Source organism: Lissotriton helveticus, chromosome 1_2 (genome assembly GCF_964261635.1).
Source record: "Lissotriton helveticus chromosome 1_2, aLisHel1.1, whole genome shotgun sequence".
NCBI classification, from domain to species: Eukaryota; Metazoa; Chordata; class Amphibia; order Caudata; family Salamandridae; genus Lissotriton; species Lissotriton helveticus.
Genome location: NC_136058.1, coordinates 287,390,214 through 287,412,402, shown reverse-complemented (window position 1 = coordinate 287,412,402; position 22,189 = coordinate 287,390,214).

Below are 22,189 nucleotides of genomic sequence, written 5' to 3'. Positions count from 1 at the left end.
TGATTAAATCTCGGCAGATGGGTTACTCCATCACAATGGTGACAGATATCCTATTCGTCTAAATATAAATCCGATAGGCTATACAGATTTATATTTCAGTGGACGGGATATCCGTCACCGTTGTAACAGAGTAACCTGTCCGCGGAGATCTAAAGCAGGCCCTAAGTCTCCTAGCCCCATCAATGCAACTTGCATTTACATGTCTATTCTATTACTGTAGCCTTCAACAAACTGTAGGTCGCCCATTTGCAGAATGTTATTATTTGGGCCTGATTTCTTTATCTTTGAAAGCTCTAACTGAATTAAATTATGGTTGTATCATATGGAAACATGGAACATGAATGAATGAAATGAATGAAATAGAGTTTATATAGCATGTAACTACCCTGAGGCCTCGTAGCGCTTTTGATCAGACAGGCAGATGTACAACAGGGTTGTTATGTAGCGCTAAGAGGTGAGTTTTAAGCAGTCTACGAAAGATTTGCAGATTGGGTTCCCTACGGAGAGTAAGGGGAAGAGAGTGCAAAAAGAACTGGAAGCATTCAGTGAGAAGGAGCGACCGCTCCATCTGGATCTGCGTACTTTCCTAGCAGTAGCGAGAAAGGCGTTACTGGAGCGAAGACTCCTGGAGGGTAAGTAGGGGACCACCATGGGATGGATAACTGCGGGACTGTTTTTCCGGATAGCTCTGTGGGCCAGACACATTGCCTTAAAACGTATTCTGGATTGAACAGGGAGCCAGTGAAGTGTATTCAGTGCAGAATGCGCTGATTGCCTCCGTGGGATCTGGAGGAGTAGGCGGGCTGCGCAATTCTGGGTTACTTGGAGTTTTTTAATTGTAGCCAAGGGAGCGCCCAAGTATAGGGCATTCCCATAATCTAGCCGCGATAGAATAAGGGCTTGCACCCTTATCCTGCGGGCCTGAAAGGGGAGTAGAGGCAATATTTTCTGTAACATCCTCATCAGGCCAAAACAGGTGGCTGAGAGCTTAGTAGCTTGATGGCTGAAACAGAGTGAGCTGTCAAGCCAAATGCCAAGGCTCTTGATCTGCTGTTTGGGAACAGGCGGATTGCCAAGACAGATCGGCCCAGAGAGTAACACAGGGGGTGGAGAGGATTTACCCAGAAACATTAGCTCTGTCTTATCCCCATTTAGTTTAAGGTGCGAGAGTTCCATCCATTCGGCAACCGCCTCTAGGCAATTGCCCAGAGCGCAAGATGAACCTTCCGGGTGGTTTAGTGATACCCCCGGTTGGGCATCATCTGCGTAGGTGATAATTTGGATGCCGAACGGAAGTACTATCTCAGCTAATGGGGACATATAGGTGTTAAATAGTGTGGGGCTCAGGGAAGAACCCTGTGGAACCCCACAGCTAAGAGGCCAAGGATTAGATGATGCCGTATCCTCAATGACCTGGAAGGATCGATCCTCCAAAAAGGAGTTAAGCCAGACCAAAGCCAAATGCCTCACTCCCAGATTCTTTAGGCGCTCCAGCAGAATGGTATGATCAACAGTGTCGAAAGCGGCACTGAGATCCAGCAAAATAATTGCTGCTGGGCCACCCTGATCTACTAATCTCCTTGCTTCTTCCGTCACTGCCAATAAGGCAGTCTCTGCCCCATACTTTGGGCGAAACCCTGTCTGAGACTCGTGAAGGAGATTGTTTGATTCCAGGTATTGGACTAGAGTAGAGTTGATGTGCTTCTCAACCAACTTACTCAGCCAGGGGAGCAGGGAGGTGGGTCTGAAATTGGCCAGGTTAGAGGAGTCTAAGGTTTTTTTTTTTTAGGTTAGAGGTACCCTTCCCATAGTAATGGAGGCATTTAAAACCTTCAAAATTGCTGGAGAAATTACTTCTGTAACTAGAGAGAGGCGATGTGGGGAAGCTGGATCCATAGGTGAGCCAGAGGTGACCTTAGGAATAAGTGAGCCCAACGTTGCCTCGTCTAGTAAAGGGAACTCAGCTAAGGAGCACTGTGAATGACAGATCTCTCTGGCGGGGAGGGAAGGATTGAGATATTAAATGAATTTTTTTATGAAAGAATTTAGCCAAATTATCACAACGGGCTTGGGCATCTTCTGGATTAGGGGTTTTGTGCGGTGGAGAAATGAGAGATTTAGCAATACGAAAAATTTATTTAGGGGAATTTGCTGCTGTGCTGATCTTTTTGCTGTAAAATGAGGATTGAGCAGTGTTGATTTCAGCCTTATAAGTTCTAATTGCCTCTCTGTAATCATTTTTCTTATCCATTGCCAGGTTCTGTCTCCATCTCCTTTAAAGTCTCCTGCAGGCTTGTTTGAGTTCTTTTAATTTAAGGGAGTACCAGGGAGCCAGTTTAGGTTTAAAAGTCTTGCGGGAGAGTTTTTTTGGGAGTAAAGTATCGAGTGAGCTTTGAATCCAGGAGTTAAAGTTATTGTTTGCCTCTTCGGGTCTAAGTCAGGGCAAGCGGTAGTAGCGGCCAAGGTTGAGGACCAAGTACTAGGTGACAAGTTTGCCTATTTCCTTTCCATCCGTGGAAATAGATTCTGCGCAGAGGGAGAAACAGCAATTTTCCAGACCAAAGGGACAAGTAGATGATCAGTCCAAGGGAGTGGGATGGGAGATCCAGCAGAGAGAGCCTGGTCGTTGCTAAGCACTGGATCAAGAAGATGGCCCTTAATATGTGTCGGGGAGAAACCAGAACAGCAGAGTAATCTTTGAAATCCTCCCCTGAACATGGTTGGTTATAGAATCGAATGTCAGCAATATAAGCTGGTTGGCTAGGTGCAGCTCTGCTTCTATCAGAGGCGCCTGATTTCATCAAGAATTACATCTCCAGATAAATAGTTTGGAGCTTCTAGCAGGATCCTCTGTAGTCAAAAACTGGACAAATGACATGATCAACTGTTGCATTTTACTAACGATTAACAATTCTGAGGTTTGCTACTTAAGCAAATTAGGAGGGACAAAATTAAAAATGTTGGCAAATCTGGCCTTAGGTTTCTGGCATTACTGCCTGTGTGAGTAGTGGCATAATACCTACCGAATAAAGCAAACATAATCTGGGTACCTAAATGACCCCAGCAATTGGAAGCTGCATGGTTGGATATTTCTGAGGTTGATGAGAGTCTTCGGACCACGCGCCCAACTGAGCTACCAAGTTCTGGCTTTTATAGATCTTATCCATGCCCAGATGCAAGGACAATGGGTGCATTCCTCGACGATTGAAGGAGTGTGAGAGATTATTCATTCCCCCATTTCCAATGATTACGCTCATGACAACCCAGCTGAGACATCAATAAGTGGACTTAATCCTTGTGACACCCTTCTGCAAGGATCAGGTTTTGTTCCCAGTCTTATAGGATCTGTTGGTACCTTCTCTGATTTTCCTTCCTAGTTTCCTCACCTTCTGAGGAATCCCCAAGGTACTTCGCTACCCTGATCACTTCAGACCAACTTTGTCTGATGGCTAGGAGTCTATCCACAGACTAAGGCAGATACCAGACCAATGACAATCAGCTATTATCTACATCCATCAGAACTAACTCAAGATATTCATAAGAGATACAAATTGCTTTGGACATAATTGTGCAAGTTGTGCATGGAACAGCGCCTGAATCTCGTGGGGACAGATGTAATTAATAGTGTCAATTTCCTTTCAAAACGAGCTCAGGAAATGTCACCTTACAGAACCTGTAAGCCCTATAGATCTGCTATTTCAGCGGGCATCAGATGAATTTCAATCTCTGTTTAGGAGACCCTTTAGGTAAGAAACATGTAAGGGGCATACATTTGTAAATTTAGCCACTATCTGAATATTCCTCCCTCTGGGATGTCAACATAGTGTTAAGATGTCTCCAAATTTGACTAACCAATGCAGATCTGACTTGTAAATAACTTTTGACAAAGCTAACTACACTGTTATGCCTTAACTTATGTTGCAGAGTTTCTGATATAAAGGCCTTGTACCTGGAAGGTAGACTTTTCTCACCTGAAGGATTATCTTCCAAATCAAATCAAGAACCAAAATCCTTTCCAGAATGATACAGTATCCATGATTTAGGGATCAACCAGAACTTTGTGCAGTCAAATGCATAAGAGAATATAAGGGTGCACTTTGGTAACTGAGACGTGAAGCTGCTAAACAGCTGCTGATAGATGAAATATTTGCTCCTGTCTATTGTCACCTTAACAAGATGGGTAATATGGACCATGTCAGAAGCTGTTATTAATGTGCATAGATCTGTTGCTCAGTCGGTGAGAGAAGCCATGGCGACCAAATCTTACCTGGTAGTTTTGTTTAGAACAAGCCACACAGGCTGCTGATTGGGCTGAGGAAATGCATTTTAAACCATTTAATAATGTAGCTTCAAGGCTAATTGAAAACCTTTCAAGTAGAATAATACTTACCTCTGGTCTTGCCATACATTGCAAGGTTTTCCTAACATTTGGGCTTAAAAAATTTAATTTGATTAAAGCTACATAGGGGAGCATTATCCCACCTACGTACTGTAGTGTTGTGTCAGACCTGTGACAGGATTTGGCTGTTATGCACATTGTTGGAAATGTGCCCTTTCTGTGGGCCACCCCAGATTTTCTTGCCTTTTTTGCTGAACCCTATTTTTGTTGGCTACATAAGTCTCTGCACTTTACCCGTGCTAAACAGAGGTAAAGTGTTTATGCTCCTCCTTTCAACATGGCATTACACTGGAATGCAACATTAAATACTAATACTGTATCTCGGAAATGGGACTAGCTTGAAAATTATTAAACTACTATTTTTCATCGTTATTAAGAATCCAATTCAATATCGACTTGTTTCTAAATATTACAGAAAAATCACTTTTGGAAAATTAAATAATGTACTAGGAGCTCTTGTCCCAGGTTGTACCAGAAAATGTATTGGTTCCAAGGCCTGTTTTACAGGCCTCCTAACTCTTTCACCCTAACATTTAAACAGAGAGGGGCAGTTTTACAAGCCCCTTGTGACATTTTTACGACACCGTTGCGTCACTTCTGTGACGCAGCGGCGTCGTAAACAATGTGTCACAGATTTACAACGTGACGCATCTTGTGAGATGCATCACTTTGTAAAGCACTGCGCTACATTATACCTGCGTCAGGTATAATGTATGCAGCGTGGGCGTTCCGTTGCAAGGAAGCCCCATAAAAGTGACACAGTGAAATCTTCAAGATTTCACTGAGTCACTTTTATGTCAGCGGAGTGTCAAAATCATACGCCTGCTTGTAGCAGGCATAAGGCGTGACGCAGCACTATGTGCATAGCCGCCCCTGAGCAGTGCTGGAGTTGTGTTGCGCTTGCGACACATCTCCAGCACTGCGTCACCTATATGCTGACAGATGCGTCACGTATCTGTCTCTCCTTGCGCCACGGTGCACCGCATTGTAAATGCGGCGCATCCATGGTGGCGCAAGGGGTTCCTAACATCATGCAAAATACCTGGCGCATCCCTGCTGATCTGCAGGGATGCGCCAGTTATTGTAAATCTGCCCCTCATTTATTGTATTACTGTTTGTTTCAACAATGGTTAGTCATCATCTTGTCTTGTGTGGCAAAGGTCCCTTATTAACTTACATATGTAGGAGTTACCATTAAATAAATTGTTCAATGTAACTTGTAAATGTATATTTTGATTTGTTGTATATCCCATGATTTCATATCGCTCCATGTCGAGTGTGTCTTTCATGGTTGGAAACCTATAAAAAGTGCTTTTTTGGGGATACATGCCAGGCATTTCTTGTCTTTCAAACTGAGAAGTCCCTCTGTTGGTTATAAGTAAGAGTTAGGTACTAAGACTTAAGAATTAAACTTTGTTTCTTGGTTTCTTTTTTGCTTTAAATGGTGACCTTATGTTATCATCTTGCTTACAGGATGATGATTATTTGATTTGACTCATTAACTGATATTTGCCTTCTGTAATGATTCTACAAATTTAATAAACACTTATGGTTTTGACTTTGAATCTTTTCTCATGAAGGTTTGATTTAGAATTGAGACTTATTTGGGAATTACAATAGACCCAAAATTATCCTGGAAACCCCACATAAATAAGGCCAAGACAGTCCTGCTCCAAAATACCATGCCAATTGTCAAAAATTAACAATCCACTAACACCAAGGCAATTTCCACGGCATTAGAGGTATACATATGTAGAGCTCAAACAGCAACTCTTTATGGGGATGAATTATGGGGTGGCGAGAGCTTGAAATCACTTTTTCTGTGGGAAATTAAAGTGATACACATAGCAACATCTCTTCCCCAAAATACCCATTTAATTCCTTTGTTTTATGACATTGGCATTAAGAGATTTGAGCTGTACTGAGACCCTTACTATATTGAATTAGAATTTGGACAACAGATGAATTACATCATTACAGACAAGGCCTGAGAGAACTATTTGAGATGATGGCCAGCTTACCTTTCCCTGGTTCAACCACTTGAGAAATTGGTTCTCCCAGTTGGGATTGATTAGAATTTGGTCAGACCCTAGCTTATTAACCACAAATTCGAAGACGGAGATAAAGCGCATCTATTGAGATTTCATCTTGAACAAAAATATTTTAGATTGCAGGATGGGGAGACTTTCTGTACAATTTATATTATTTAAACCAGTGCCACGCTTTGAACACTTTTTGGATGAAATCCAAACCCGACTGGCTAAAACCCTTTATATGAAAGTTCGCTATGTGATCCTCTTGAACAACATATTTACAGCTAAGTGGTTAACCGGTCCAGTAACCGGGAAATAATCTAAATGCACTTTATGTTCTCTAGACGCTGATGAAGATACCGCACACATTTTATTTTTTTTGCCCAGAATATTTTTTTTTTTTTTTTTTTTTTTTCCAAGACCTTTATTGCACCGTTTTAAAGTGACACAGCACAGAGCCTACAACCCCGAGGGCCGGCTGCGGTATATACAGGTGCTTAGTAAGATTCACTGAGGAACACAGCCATTCAGCCGACATCCCGGAGGTTCGGCGGCGTGGTAGCTAGGTGTGCACAGGATAGTCAAAACCACGTATCGGATAGTCCAGAGGTCTATGGTATTTCCATTATAAACAAACATAACAAATCGAAACAGAGGAAACATGTACGTGAGCCATTGCAGTCAGCATTCATCGCCACAGAGCGCGCACGGCACGGTAGCAACCATTTCCACACTCACCGAGGGATGACCCGCCTGGTCATAGCCATATCTGTCATTCGGGAGGTACATAAGTCGCCCCTATAGGCATTCCATCGACCCCACTTCTTATCCCAGACACATGGACAACCCCTAGTTTTGTAAACCGACTTTTCCGACAACATGCATCCATTGCAGCCACCCACCTAATCAGAAGTGGCTTGTGTGGTGAACCCCATTGCATGGCTATCTCACGCTTTATTAGAAGGAAGCTGAGGTTCGCCCAGCGCTGTTCTATCTCAGTTAGGTCTGTGGGGTCCCATATAGTAAGAAACGCGCATTTGGGAGACAGAGGGATCGGTTTCCCGAGGGCATCAGTCATTTTCAGGACAGCGCGGTTCCACAGGTCCTGGACTACCGGGCATTCCCACAGGATATGATAAAAGGTGCCCATACAGCCGCATTGACGGAGGCAAAGGTCAGATGGACGTCGGCCTATTTTGGCTAAGAGGGGACCCGACATGTCCTGTGTAGTACTTTCAATTGTATCAAGCGGAATCTATGATTGATGGCCGACTCTCGCGGGGACATCAATGCTGACTGCCATTCTACATCCTCCATATTGCCAATGTCAGCCTGCCACTTAGCCCGGAGGAGGTGAAAAGAATTTGGCATATTGTTGCACAATTTACGGTACGTATAAGAGATCGCCTTAGCTTGAAGGGGTTCGGACAAGAGTCTATCCTCGAGGGGTGAGGACTGTGGAAGGGAGGCAAGATCAGGGATGTTGGTGAGTATAACGTGTTTAATTTGGAGGTATCGGAAGGTCTCAGAAGGTGCCAGGTTGTATGTGCTTTGGAGGTCTTTGAATGTCAGTAGTGTGCCCTTGTGGAGTAAGTCGCCAATAGTGGATATGCCTATCGCGTCCCATTTATCAAAGCCACTACAATGACAGAGGGTGCCGAGTCTGTACGAGGTCCAGAGTGGGGTGGATAGTGTGAAGGTGTTAGCCCACCCGAGTCCCTTGTTTGCGTGGTGCCATATGGATAGTGTGTGGGACATCGGGCCAATATAACGAGTACGGGAGTGTTTGCTGTTTAGTGCTTCGAGGTATCCGCCACAGCTTGTCTGGTTTTTCTCCAAGTGGAAGGCAGGGTTTGTGGGTGTGCTGTAGATCCACGAAGTGGTGGCAACCAATTGGGTTGGCCAATAGTAGAGACGGATATTAGGGAGGGCGATACCGCCGTCATACCATCCTTGCGTGAGAGAGATGAGGGCAATGCGGGGGAAGCCGCCATCCCATAGAAGGAGGCGAAGGTCGCCTTCGATCAAATTAAAGTAGGAGTTCGGTATCGGAAACTGACAGTTTTGTAGAGCATAGAGGAACCGAGGGAGCGCAAGCATTTTAAATAGGGCAGCTCTGCCGGGGAGAGAAAGGGTAAGCGACCTCCAATGCGAGACGTCTGTATGTAGTTTCTGGAGTGGGCCTTTAAGGTTGCGGTCATGGAACAGGTGGGGGTCCAGGGTGACAAAAATCCCCAAATATTTAAAACCATCGTGGGCAATTTCGATTGAGTAGCCTCTTGGGAGAGGGGGGGGGTGGACCATGGAGAACATATAGCACTGATTTCGACCAGTTAATGGAGAAGCCCAAGTATTTGCCAAAGTTAGTAATCACATGTAGTAGACTGTTAAGGGAGGACCTGGGGGAGGAGAGATATACTAGAATGTCGTCCGCGTACAGCGAAATCTTATCGACCATGTCAGCACTCCATCTGAGGCCCCGTATAGAATTATCGGTCCTAATCCAGTGGGCTAGGGGTTCCAGAGTGAGGGTAAACAGCAAGGGGGACAACGGGCACCCCTGCCTTGTACCTCTGTGAAGGGGAAAGCGCCTGGATGTATGACCATTGACATAGACCTGCACCCAGAGATCGGTGTAGAGCAGCCGAACCCACCGTATACATTTAGGGCCAAAACCAAAACGAGGGAGTACTTCAAAGAGGTAGGACCATTCGATAGAATCGAAGGCAAGTGTTGCGTCGAGGGAAAGGATAGCTGCGTCTTCTCGGAGGTGAGGTATCCTACTCATGACATTATGGACACGGCAGAGATTGAGCGCATTGTTGCGACCCGGCAGGAAGCCCGACTGATCTTCGTGTATCAAGGCGGGGAGGACGGTCATGAGTCTAGTGGCTAGGAGCTTGGCTAGGACCTTTACTTCAGAGTTAATGAGAGAGATAGGTCGGTATGAGCTGCAGTCAGCAGCTGGCTTATTGGGCTTACGGATAACCACAATCGAGGCCAATCGCTGGTCTTGCGGCAAGCTGCCTACGTCACAGCTGTCCTCGAACATCGCTTTAAGATGTGGAAGGATCTCGCCTGCCATGCCCTTCAGGAACTCAATAGGGATGCCGTTGGGGCCCATTGCCTTGCCGGAGTTAATAGAGAATAAGGCGTTTCGAACTTCTTCCGTCGTAAGGTCCGCTTCAAGCTCCTGCATCTCGGACTCAGAGAGAGCGGGGAGCCTCATTTCGGTTAAGAGTAATGTGGATTCCTCCGCACTATAGTGGGCTCTGGCGGTATAGACCCCCTCCAAGTGTGTGGCAAAGGCCTCTGCTATATCGCTCGGGTCTGTGACAGTAGATCGGTCCGGAAGGGTTAATTCCGGGATCCAACGGGAGCCCTGCTCTCGTTTCTCAAGCCAGGCAAGCATCTTACCCGCCCTGTCCCCTAACTCATAAACCCGGTGGCGGGTTTTGAGGAGTTTGGCTTGCGCTTTTTCAAGAGCCAGTGTCCTATACTCTATTTGTTTCGCTTGTAGGCGAGCCGATATCTCATCTGTGGGGTGCGCATTGTGGAGGGATTCCAGGTTAAGGAGGTCTGTTTCTACACGTAACAATTGTTCACTTTGTTTACGGAGGTAACCGTTCTTAAGGGCTAGCGCTGAACCTTTGATTACTGCTTTGTATGCCTGCCATATTGTTGTGGCCGAAGGTACAGACCCCACATTTTCGGCGAAGTAGTACTCAGTGTGTTCAAGCAGGCTATCATCTATGTCAGGGATTTTTAAGAGCCAGGGCGCGATTATAATGGGACCGCGCACCTTTGGGCGGTTGTGTGTGAATTGTATTGTGAGGGGGGAGTGATCGGAGATCCCTCTGGGGAGCCCCTCTGGATGGCGGAAGAAATGTAAATCAGTAGCGGGTGAGAATAAATAGTCTATACGAGAGCTGCTGTTGTGAGCGTTGGAGTAGTGCGTACAGTAGGACGTGTGAGGGTGGGAGCGGTGCCAGAGGTCTTCGAGCCCCATCAAGTGGGCAAAGTTAGATAGGTCTGAACAGGACTTGTGTGAGGGACGGAGGGGGTGTCTGTCTACGGCATCGTTCATTGTCATGTTGAAATCCGCCCCAAGGAGCAGGGGTCCCTGTGGAAGATCGAGCATTGGGTGTTGTAAGGTCTGAAGTGCAGCCGTACCTAGGGCTGGAGGGACGTAGACTGAAACAACATTCAGAGGTTTGCCCTCCCAGGTGGCCTCTATCACTGCATATCGACCGAGGGGATCAGCCCGCGTTTTAGTGCATGTCAGGGCCACTCTCTTACGCACCAGAATACCTGTGCCCCTAGATCCGGAGGTGAAACCGGCATGCACAAGCAATTCATAACCGCCGCGGTTCAGCGCCTGGCATGCATTACCCATGAGATGCGTCTCTTGGAGAAGGACCAGGTCTGGAGAGCAGCGTTTAAGATATTGCATAACCACCCCCCTTTTTATCTTATTGCCAAGACCATTAACGTTCCACGTCATAATGGTCAGGGACGTCGTCGAAGGGGGCATCATGGCGGTCTAAATAAGTGAGAATGTGCACGGATTAACGGTGTGTGGTGGATAGGATATCGACCATAGACAGGAGTTCAAGGGGAGTGGGTCACCATAGGGTCCGCCAGGGGCCCAGCAGGGCCGAAGTGTGAGTAATAGGTAGACCGTGATGAAGTAAGGTAGCATAGAAGCGGGTCTAACGGCGAAAACTCACCGGTAATAGCATGTGGGGTCGCGGTGCGCTGCGCTTTGCGCTCTACGATCCAGAATCCTCTGCAATGAATAAGCAAAAACAAGAACAGAGACCATAGGAGTCTCGACTTCAACTTCCCAACCTTCCCCATCCCTCCCAGTCCCTCCCCCCCCTACCGTTACTTCCCCAACATCCCCCCACCCTGCGTCTCTGCCCACGGACTTAGAACTATCCACTCCCCAACTAGGCAGAGTGCCTGTCGCCCCCCCCGAACATTAGAGAGGAGTGTGGAGAGCCAAGGGTGCCCTCATCGGCCAATAGTAGGATGAAGTTATCTAGTGCGAGTGAACAACTAACATAAACAAAAGCATTCACATAGTAGAAGTCATTGAAGAGATATAGACGGAAGCGGGTCCTGTGCCCGGGGTCACATGGTGACTAGTGTGAGCGGAGGGACCATACCAAAGAGCGCCGCTCAGTCTATCACATAGCATTCAGCAGTCCACTTAACAGGGGGAAGCAATATCTACAACCAGTTCCGATGACTGCAGGCCTATCGACCAGCACTCCACATCACCTGCGGAGCGACCCCCGGGGTTGAATGCCCTCCCCCATTGTGGGCTCCGAGAGGGCGACCCTCCCACGAGCAGGAGGAGTCCAACAGTGATATGACTAGGTCGAGCAACAACAGCGGGTATGGGGACCCGGAGCAGGAAAAAACCCATAAAGGCTACACAGGAGTCAGAACGTGGATGAGGTAGGTAGTGGACTGTGCTGCAGGCCAGTGAGTCTCTGAGGAAGATGGTCCAATATATAGCAACTGTCCGTTAGCGGAGACGGACCGCCAAAGTGGAGAGCATAGCAGCGCGTAGAGGAGCGGCTGAACTGTTCAATCCAATTCGGGTTGTTCGGCGTTACTCTTCCTGCACATTGTCTGTGAACAGGTCTTGACTTTGCAGCGGCACCTCCTCGTTGGGGCGATCTGTGGACCTCCCGTGTTGGCGAGGAGTGGAGTTCGACTGTCTCCAACCCTCGAGCCAGTCCCAGACATCAGCAGGAGATGCAAAAAAACAGGTCTTACCCTCTGCCGCTATGCAGAGCTTCGCGGGGAACAACATAGCGTACTTGATGGATTGTGCCCGGAGTTCCTTCTTCACCTCGAGGAAGCTGCGTCGACGGGCCTGCACCTTCACGGTGAAATCTGGAAAGATCATGATGTGTGCATTGTCTATTCGCAAAGGTGGTCCCGCACGCGCTGTTTGGAGGATAACATCGCGGTCTCGGAAGTTGAAAACACGGGCCACGATGGGGCGGGGGGAGCGCCCAGCCCCGGCTGGCCCCCAGGAACTCTGTGGGCCCGTTCTATGGAGAAATAGTTGGAAAGGTTCTTTGGTTGGAGGTGTTGGAGGACTAATTTCCCCACAAAGAGATCTGTGGCCGGCTCCTCGAGGCGCTCGGGAACACCCAGGATGCGGAGGTTATTGCGCCGGGCGCGTCCCTCATAGTCATCCAGGAGCACCTCCATCTGGCGTTGCTGCCTCTGCAGCTGGGTCACCTGTTGCTGTAGTGTGGAGGTGTCATCGACGAGAGCAAGAGTTTTGATCTCAATGTCCTTCACCTTGGAGTCCATTTTCCGAAGGTCGGCACGGAGCAGCGTCACCTCCACGTTCACCGAATCAATCCGGGTTTCGAGTGAGGAGCGGACCCCCGCAATTGCCTCCATAACGTCGTCCAATGTAGGGGGAGACTTCCCTTGCGGAGGGGGGGTTGTCGTCTTGAGAGTGGCATCTGGAGCCATGTCCGTGGGGTCCCCCCAGGAGCCCCACGACAGTTTATTGATTTGTCTTTGGTTGGGGGGCCGGTTACCTTTATTGGAGGCCATTGTCGTTTCGGTCCCCGCCTGAAGTTGTGGTGAGGGAAGCACGGAGGCAATCTCGATGGAAATAGAGAAAAAAAAGGGGGGGAGGAGGAGGAGCCCCTCACTGAGAAACTTGGGGAAGGCGGGAGAGCGTGGCTCGCGCCCGCGAAACTGTGGTTGAGGTGGGGGGGCCGCAACTCCCAAGGTCCGACTGGCAGTGGCCCCGTAAAGCGAGAAGTCTGTGAGGAGTAGGGGATCAGGAGGACCCCCCTACCACGGAGTCGGCAGACTGAGTGTGGGCCAGCAGCAGGCGCCCGGTCGGGCCAATCACGGGGGTCCCGAAGGGACTAAGCAGCACTCGCTCTAGAGCTTCCGGTAGTTTGTCCAGCCGAGCGCCGAAGCTGTGATATGTAGGAGTCAAGGGGGTGGGGAGGAAGGAAAGCGTCCCACCAGGCCTCAGGAAGTCCACTCTCTGCATCACGGCTGGCCCCTCTGATGTAGCAACTCGCCCCCGTCGAAACCCCCCGGGTCTGGGCCAGAGGTAGGCCTTCAGTTGTGGAGCGAGACCAGGCTTCACGGTGTGGGGCAGGACCAGAGAAATCGGCGCTGGGAGTCTGTATGTGTTGCAGGCGCTAGTCCCAAGCCGGGGACTCGCCTAGACGTTGGTGCCGGGCGGGTGGGGGAGGCCGATACGGGTCGTCCCGCTGCTCACCTGTGGGAGCCAGCAGCTCGAAACTAGGCTGGATCTGTTGGGGATCGCCTCCTGAACACTCGACCCGGTAATTTGTAGGCGCCGGAGATTGGGTGCGGGTCGCAGCAGCTCCGTAGGTGGCACTCGGCTTTAGCTTAAGCGGCGACCGCCATCTTGGGCCGATGGGCTCCGGCCGTCGGGATCTGTTCACGGCGATATCGGCTGGTCAGGAGGTGTCAGAGGCCAGCCGGGGGGCCGCAGAAGGGGCACAGACAGATGGTTGGACGACCCCGGGCCAGGCAACAGCACTAGCGGAGGTGTGGAGGTCGTGTGGCCTTACGGGCTGAGGAGCCGCCTCAGAGCACGACCATTCTCCTCGGCAGCCAGCCACGCACCCCTGCCCAGAATATTTTAATCTCAAAAGAAAATGGACAAAACCACTTTGCTTGGGTTTGGGGACGAGGGAGTTCAAAGAGGCCTTAAGAATACTAAAAACAGATAGTTCACAATTGATTGTATTTGGAGTTAGCCATTTTTTAAAGTGCTATGTATTATTTACGGATAAAGGCCTAAAATTCTAGTACCAATAAATCATAGCAGCTACTCGATTGATAGTTACCGAAGATTGAATGGCAAAATTTAGAATATTGGCCTCTTATTAATGGATTGAACATCTTTATTATTTTTTTTATTTTTTTACGACAAACGTTAATGATTTTAAGGCTGGTTTGAATTAATTTTAATAAAATTATCGTGATTGTTTACCATAAAATATAGGTTTTAAATTTCCTATTTATTGAGTGTATGAATTTGCTTGCTTTAAACATATTTATGTCTAAGTTTTGTACTTATTTTTAAAGTCACAAGTGCACCGTAGAGAAGTATCACATTTTATTGTAACTATCTACTTTTATGTTTCTTTTGAACTGAAATAAAGTTATTTGATTGATTGATTGTTTGAGAGACTCGTGTGAACCTGACCTTGCTAAATTAGGCGCTGGTATATGATTTTTCAGATATTCTGTGAAAAGCACCCACACATGCATTTCTGTTTAATTTCTCTACTTTAGGTTTAATTTTGATATGCAGTGAACAATGGTCCTTTAATGTTGTTTTTTCCATTTTATTTTATGCAAACCTGGCCCAAAGGCTTTAAAGCACTGTTCAAGAGAACCAGAACCATTTGTAAGCACAGAGATATTAAATGATTTGCTCAGAACCATAGTGATGCAGCATTTTTGCACTCTGCAGATCTTTGATGCAAACTCAAGTACAAGCGGCACTAAAGCGGATGGACCTTTAATCCCACACTGAGGCATGACACAACAAATCCAATTCATTAAATACAACAAAGCACATAGGGGCAGATTTACAATTAGTGGCGCGTCCCTGCAAATTAGCAGGGATGCGTCAGTAATTGTGCACCGCGGCTACGCCACCCATGATGCGCCGCATTTACAATGCGGCGCACCATGGGGCAAACCCGGCACAGATGCGTCACGCATCTGTGCCGTAAAGGCGGCGCATTGCTGGAGTTGCATCGCAAAGGCGACGCAGCTCCAGCAATGCTCTGGGGGGGCCTATTCTTCCAATGCTGCGTCAATCTTTACGCCTGCTTCGGCAGGCGCAGGGTTTCGACGCACCATTGGCCTAAAAGTGACTGAGTGAAATCTTGTAGATTTCACTCAGCCACTTTTATGAGGCGTTCCTGCGCCGGAACGCCCCCCCCGCGCCGGAACGCCTTCTTATGGCGCAGGGCTTCACAATGTGACGCATCTCCCAGATGCGTCACGTTGTAAATACCCCGCACCATGGTGCATGATTTGCGCCGCCGCTGCGTCACAAAAGTGACGCAACGGCGGCGTAAAAGAGGCGCAAGGGGCTTGTTAATCTGCCCCATAAGCTACTTCACTTTTGGTTTTTGCATAGATCCTACATCACCCCCTCTGGTCTAGCCAGACTCGACCCCTTCAGATCATCCTTGTGCCCTAGATGCAGATTTCCAGAGGCAAACTTCTCCCACTTGACTTGGCCCTCTCCACCTTTCGCCACATTCTGGACTGACGTGTTTGGTAAACTCTCCCACATGATTTTTCTGACTCTCGAACCCTCTCCCACATGATGATACTTCTGGGTAAGGTGGCACCGTCCCAAAGAACATCCGCAGATTCACTGCCATCGCTTTGCCACTAGTGAAGAGAGAGATTGCGCTTTGCGGGGGCAGCGTGATATGCCCCACTACTAAGGCCTGACTACAGACATGACATACTGTGACCTGACAAGTAAAGTTCGTGCTACACTGCAACCCCCACAGCTAGACCTAAAGATATTTGGCAACCCCTCCAGACTTATTTGATCTCTCTGGAGCCTGACCCCCCAGAGCTCAACACCTCCCTCTCCTGCTGCCATGACCTCCTTATATTCCACCAGTCAAGGCACAATTGCATAGGGTCTTTTCTCTAGCAACGCCTGCACACTCCTGTGACTGATGCACCGCCGTCAAGCCTTATTGTGCTCTTTATATACTGCAAGCTAGTATGTCATTTTGTCATGGCAATGTTCTGCTTTTCGATATTTTGCTATATGCCTCACGTTGTCCTCATTCTGTTTGTAGAAAATGATAAATAAAGCTAAAAAAAAAATAATACAACGAAGCACATTAGGTCCCACAATTGTAACGGAGAGAGGTAGAATGTGCAAACCATAACGATTTATTAACAAATTAGCAAAGTTACATCTCAAATCATTCAAATTAGTTGTAAATCAGTAATCAATGCATGAATGCATTAGTTAATATAATACAAAGCTATTCAAAACAGCAATTACAAAGGCAAGCTATTTAAAGTTGTCATAAAGCAAATCAAAGCAGGTTCAGCTCCTCATCAATGAAAGTTCCCTCTTATGCTGTTAGAAATTGGGAAATTGATAAGAAGTCAGACTGAAGGCCTGAAGCATCATCAAGAAAAGCATCTCCTTTAAGGAGAGTGGAAATAGCATCTGATCTCTACCTCAGAAATGCATAGCTTAATCAAATAGTCTATGGAAAACTTCACTCCGTAAGGTTTCCATGAAGAGAACCAATAAGGATCGAAGATTTGTGATCACACAGGTTCAGTCTTCTTCCCAGCTACCGCACAAGGATTACTATGCTGCATGACCTTCAATCGATATCTTGTAGTTGAATGATACAATTCGGTCAGAACATTCCTTCGTGCAGGGCAGGGCTCATTATTCAGCCCTCTATTGAACATGCACAGATAAACATTCACACAGAAACCAAAACGAATATGATACCTTTCAAATAACGTGAAACGAGAGAAAGGAAAAATACACATCAGTCAGAAAAGCATTCCAAATTAACATGAAGCATTTTAAATTGAGGCCTACACTATCTTTAACTTAATGTGAAAATCACACACTATATACTTCACGTGTTATAATTTAATGTAAATGTCTGTGCAAAGCGTTTAATAATTAAAAATCCCACAACACAGCACCCTGATGCAGAAGTCATCACACACTACATGTCAATGTCAGATATGTCAATGTCAGATATTCTTGTAGAGCGCACATATCACCGGGAGGTCTCAAGGCGCTACATCCATAAACCCTTTTGAGATTGTATATAATATTCCAGTTCTTGATTTTTGCTGTTTACGTCTAGACTCTTTTAAATTCCTTAATTAATCGTAAATATAATCCTGTAATTCTTCAAGCTCTATCTCTTCCCTCTTTCTTTTTTATCCATTTCCTTTTGTCACCGGTTCTCCTCAGTTACATTTTGATCCATTCTTTACAATCATTGGTTAAATTTCCCTAATGAAAAGAAATAAGCGTATCTCAAAATTGCAGTGATTAGTATGGGGTTAATATTGTTGTAAATGGTCCATTACTAATGCCGCATAGCCATTTACCAACTGCAAAGATTCCTTCACCTTGTTGCCTACCTGTCTCTTCTAACTCCTTCAAACTCTTAGAGACATCAGATATAATAGTAACAAACATATTGGGGCATATTATCAATCCTCAGCGATAATTATCCCTCAGCGCACTTAGCGCTAGGATAATTATCGCCGGGTAGCGTGGATTTTTATCACTGAGATAGCGTGCTATCAGCAACGCTTATCTCAGAAGTGATAAAAATCCTTGCTCTAACTGCCAAATGAGAGATTATCGCTGGAAAACCAACGATAATCTCTCGAAGTTTGGCGTTAGCTTGATGATAGGAGCTCACAACCTTAGCCATGATATCCACCTTCCATAGGATATCATGGCTAAGTCAGGAAAATACCAGGTGTAAAAAAAGCAGCGCTAACCGCGGTTAGCGCTGCTTTTTTTTTTTATCAGTAACAGGGTTTGCGATATCCTTGATAATAGGAGAAATGTCACTTAACAACATTCCTCCTATTATTTTTCTCTGGAACGCCCCCTTTGCATCTCATTAGAGATGCAAGGGGAAGCATAGAGAACAAGCATTTACAATGCAACGGTTTTGCCTTTGTAAAAGTTAGAGCTATTGGCATTGTAAATGACAAATTTTTTATTTATGTGTTCGTTTTGAAAACAGATAAATAAATGGCATTGTCATTTACAATGGCAATAGCCTAATCTCTCGCAAATGCCACACACACACACCCACAGAGAGCCCCCCACACAGAGCCCCTCCACACAGAGCCTCCCCACACACACACACACACAGGGCCCCCCCCACACACAGCCACACAGAGCCCCCCACACACACACCCACAGAGCCCCCCCACACACTGCGAGCCCCCCCCACACACAGAGCACCCCCTCACACTGCGAGCCCCCCCACACACTGCGAGTCCCCATCCACGCGCTGCGAGCCTCCATCCACACACTGCGAGCCCCTAGAGAGTAAAATACATAGGGCCTGTGCAATGAGTAAACAACACCAACTCCCCCCCCCTTCCAGAAAGATGCCACGGAGGTGTTATCTGTTAGCAAATACCCCGGATCGAACCAGGGACCGTGGCTCTAAAGGAAAACGCTTTCCTTAGCTTTGCTACACTTGGATTTTCCAAATCCCTATGATTTAGGTGATGTAACAATAATGGTGGCACGCCTCCCCCCTGCCCCCACTGCTACGGGCTACCCAGGTCTGAGGGACGCACAATGCAGTATACTACTGTCGCAAGAGGTGTAATATATCGTGGCAGATAATCCCGGCCACCTCTGCTGGCCACGAGTCAAGCAGAGCTTCCCGACAGCAGGTAGCTCACGAGTTAGCACTCAAGGCAAGTATCAGGTAACAGGACACTTTGTTGTGTGTACACGCCTGTCCTCCCGCACCACGAACACAAATGATTGAGTAAAGCAGCACTGTGACACGTCACGCTGCTACCTGTGAGTGCTAGGTCGTGGGGTGCCGCCCAGGCGTTATAGCCACGAAGGAACTAACGTGGGAAAGGGGGAGGGGGGGCGGAGGGGGAGGGTGCAAAGCAGAAGACAGACTGAAAATGTGGGGCGTATAAAACAGATGGAAGGGGCAAAGGAGAGTGGGAGACTGGTGGGAGAAAGGGGTGACATGTTAAGACAACAGGCAGATGGGGTTAAAAGTGGACTCGGTCAGAAAGAGAAGAAGGCTGATAGGGGTGCTGTAGACGGAGGGTGGGGGTTCACTTGAAGCAGGAATAAATAATACAGGGAGTAGAGGGTACTATCTGAAATTAATGGGTGAATCCCTGAAAGCGGGGTGAGATTATTTATATGACGAGAATTAGGGTGCAAGGTGCGACGGGCTGAGAGCGGGGGAGAGATTCCATGCTGGGAGTGCGGATGGCCCTGAGAAACGGTAATTAGAGCATGGCAGGCTGAGAAAAGGGGCAGTTTACAACCTCTGAGAGAGACGAAGATGTGGGGTGACAAACAAAGTGTGGGGCGTGAATAGCGGTATCAAGCTTAGAGGGAGGGGTGAGGAGATGCTAACAAATGGGCACAACGATGATCTACAAATAAAAGGACACGACGGGGTGGGCATGCTGAACCTGAGAGAAGGGGGAAAGCGGAACGGACACACGGGGAGGGGGCGGAACGGCACAGACGACATGACGGGGTGGGCATGCTGAACCTGAGAGAAGGGGGAAAGCGGAACGGATACACGGGGAGGGGGCGGAACGGCACAGACGACATGAGAGGTGGGCGGGGGGGCTCACGGACAGCGGGAGGGGGTAGGGAACGGCAGCACTCACCTCGACTTCCTCCAGCGGCGGTTGGCCGCGTAATGAGAAAAACAAACAAATTAAAAAAAAACGAAACTCCGCCCACCGCCGCGATGACTACATCGCAGAGGCGGAGAGGGAAAAAATCTCGGGAACGCCCCCGAATCTGGTCCGGCCTTGACGGACAGATCCGGCAACCAATGGCTAGCCTCCATTTATGGAGCTAGCCAATGGGAGCAGGGGGCGAGTCCCTGTTCCCCACTGTAAGACATAAGATTTTGCTAGCGCATGCGTACTTCGTACGCATTGCCAAGCAAAACCTAAAAATGGCACACGAGTTTTTGCAATACCTCCAACCCACACCACACTATAGTAAAATATTATAATCATGAATGCAGCTGGAAGCAACGGTACGCGTAGAGAATCATAAAAGTAACCCAAAAAGATCTATTAAAACTTGCCACTTTCAAATTCAACTAAATCCCCGATACCAATAAAACGTGACCGCTTCAATTAAATGGCTTCAGTTTTGAATAGTCCAAGGCAAATGAGATTACATTCAAACCCGCATGCGCTTGCAGTTTGTCCCTTTGAAGCTCACAAATGTGCATTTTTTATTAATTGCTGACAGTACCAGAACACAGCAATTAGATATTTATTGGAGTTTAATTGTCCATTGATACCATACCTATATCTTTGAATTCGATCAAAATGCCTGTGGCTAGTTAAGGTACGGGATTGACTGAAAGATCACCCCAACTACCAGTTATATTTTTTGTGGAAATGGATCTGTGTAATGATTACTTTGCTATCATACCAGGGCCTCAAATAGCCACGTATGCAGCCTAGTCGTCTCGATTTCTGCACTGAACGCAAGCAGTGTTTCTGGATGCTTTAAAACTATAGTATATCGTTGATGAAGTCCTCCTGACAAGTCATTCCGCTCTCGAACGGGTACCATCGGCAGCAACTTCAGGCAGCTCTTTGCAAACGGACGCCTACCACTAGGTGCCTTGCCCACTTCAAGAATTACTACCTACCACTTTAGTCTAGGTTACAGTAGGACCACCCATCCACTAAAATGAAAGCTCGAACTGGCAACTTGACCGGGCTAGAAAACCATTAACTACAGGTCATGGAGTAGTGGGAAACGGATCACTGACATAATATCGACGACACAAATATCGAGATACACAAATATCGAGTCAAAAATATCGATTGACAAAATATCGACTCCCTATCTTCAAACAGGTAAGTACCAAAATATCGACTCCAAAATATCGACTTACAAAAATATAGACTGTCAAAATATCGATTTTTTAAAATGTCTTAAAATTAAGTTAAAACTAATATAGTAATACATATATTTAATATAAACTTAGAAATAATTATTAAAAATATATAATTTTAATAAATAATTTATATAATTAAAAAAATTATATCACCAAAAATTACACACACATATATATATATATATATGTATATATATATATATATATATATATATTTAAACATATTATTAAATAAACATATATAACATTTTAGAAAATGTTTAAAATTTATTGTTACAACTATAGTGAGTTCAACATTAGCAAAAGTGTTGGATAGCGTAGAGGTAAAATTTACTACTCCCACTCCAGTGGGTGCAACAGTAGGGAAAGCGCTGGATAGCGTAGAGGTTAAAATTACTATTCCCACTCCAGGGATGTATGACGTTACAACGCATACTTTTACAACGCCTACCATTACAACAAAACTTTTACAACGCAAAAACTTTTACAACGCATACATTTACAACGCAAGATTTTACAACGCATATACCTTTACAACGCATACCATTACAACATAAGTATTGGTAAGTATATAATAATTTTTTGAATATAAATTAATAAAAAATATTATAATATAATTTAATATAATTTAATTTTATTAAATAAATGTAATTTAAATGTAATTTTACTTTATTTTTACAAAGTACCCCTGTACCCCAAAAACCCAAAACTGACCCTGAACCCTAAAAATACCCCTTTACCCATAAACTGAAAACTGACCCTGAACCCTAAAAATACCCCTTTACCCGAAAACTGAAAACTGACCCTGAACCCTAAAAATACCCCTTTACCCAAAAACTGAAAACTGACCCTGAACCCTAAAAATACCCCTTTACCTACAAACTGAAAACTGACCCTGAACCCTAAAAATACCCCTTTACCCCAAAAACTGAAAACTGGCCCTGAACCCTAAAAATACCCCTTTACCCAAAAACTGAAAACTGACCCTGAACCCTAAAAATACCCCTTTACCTACAAACTGAAAA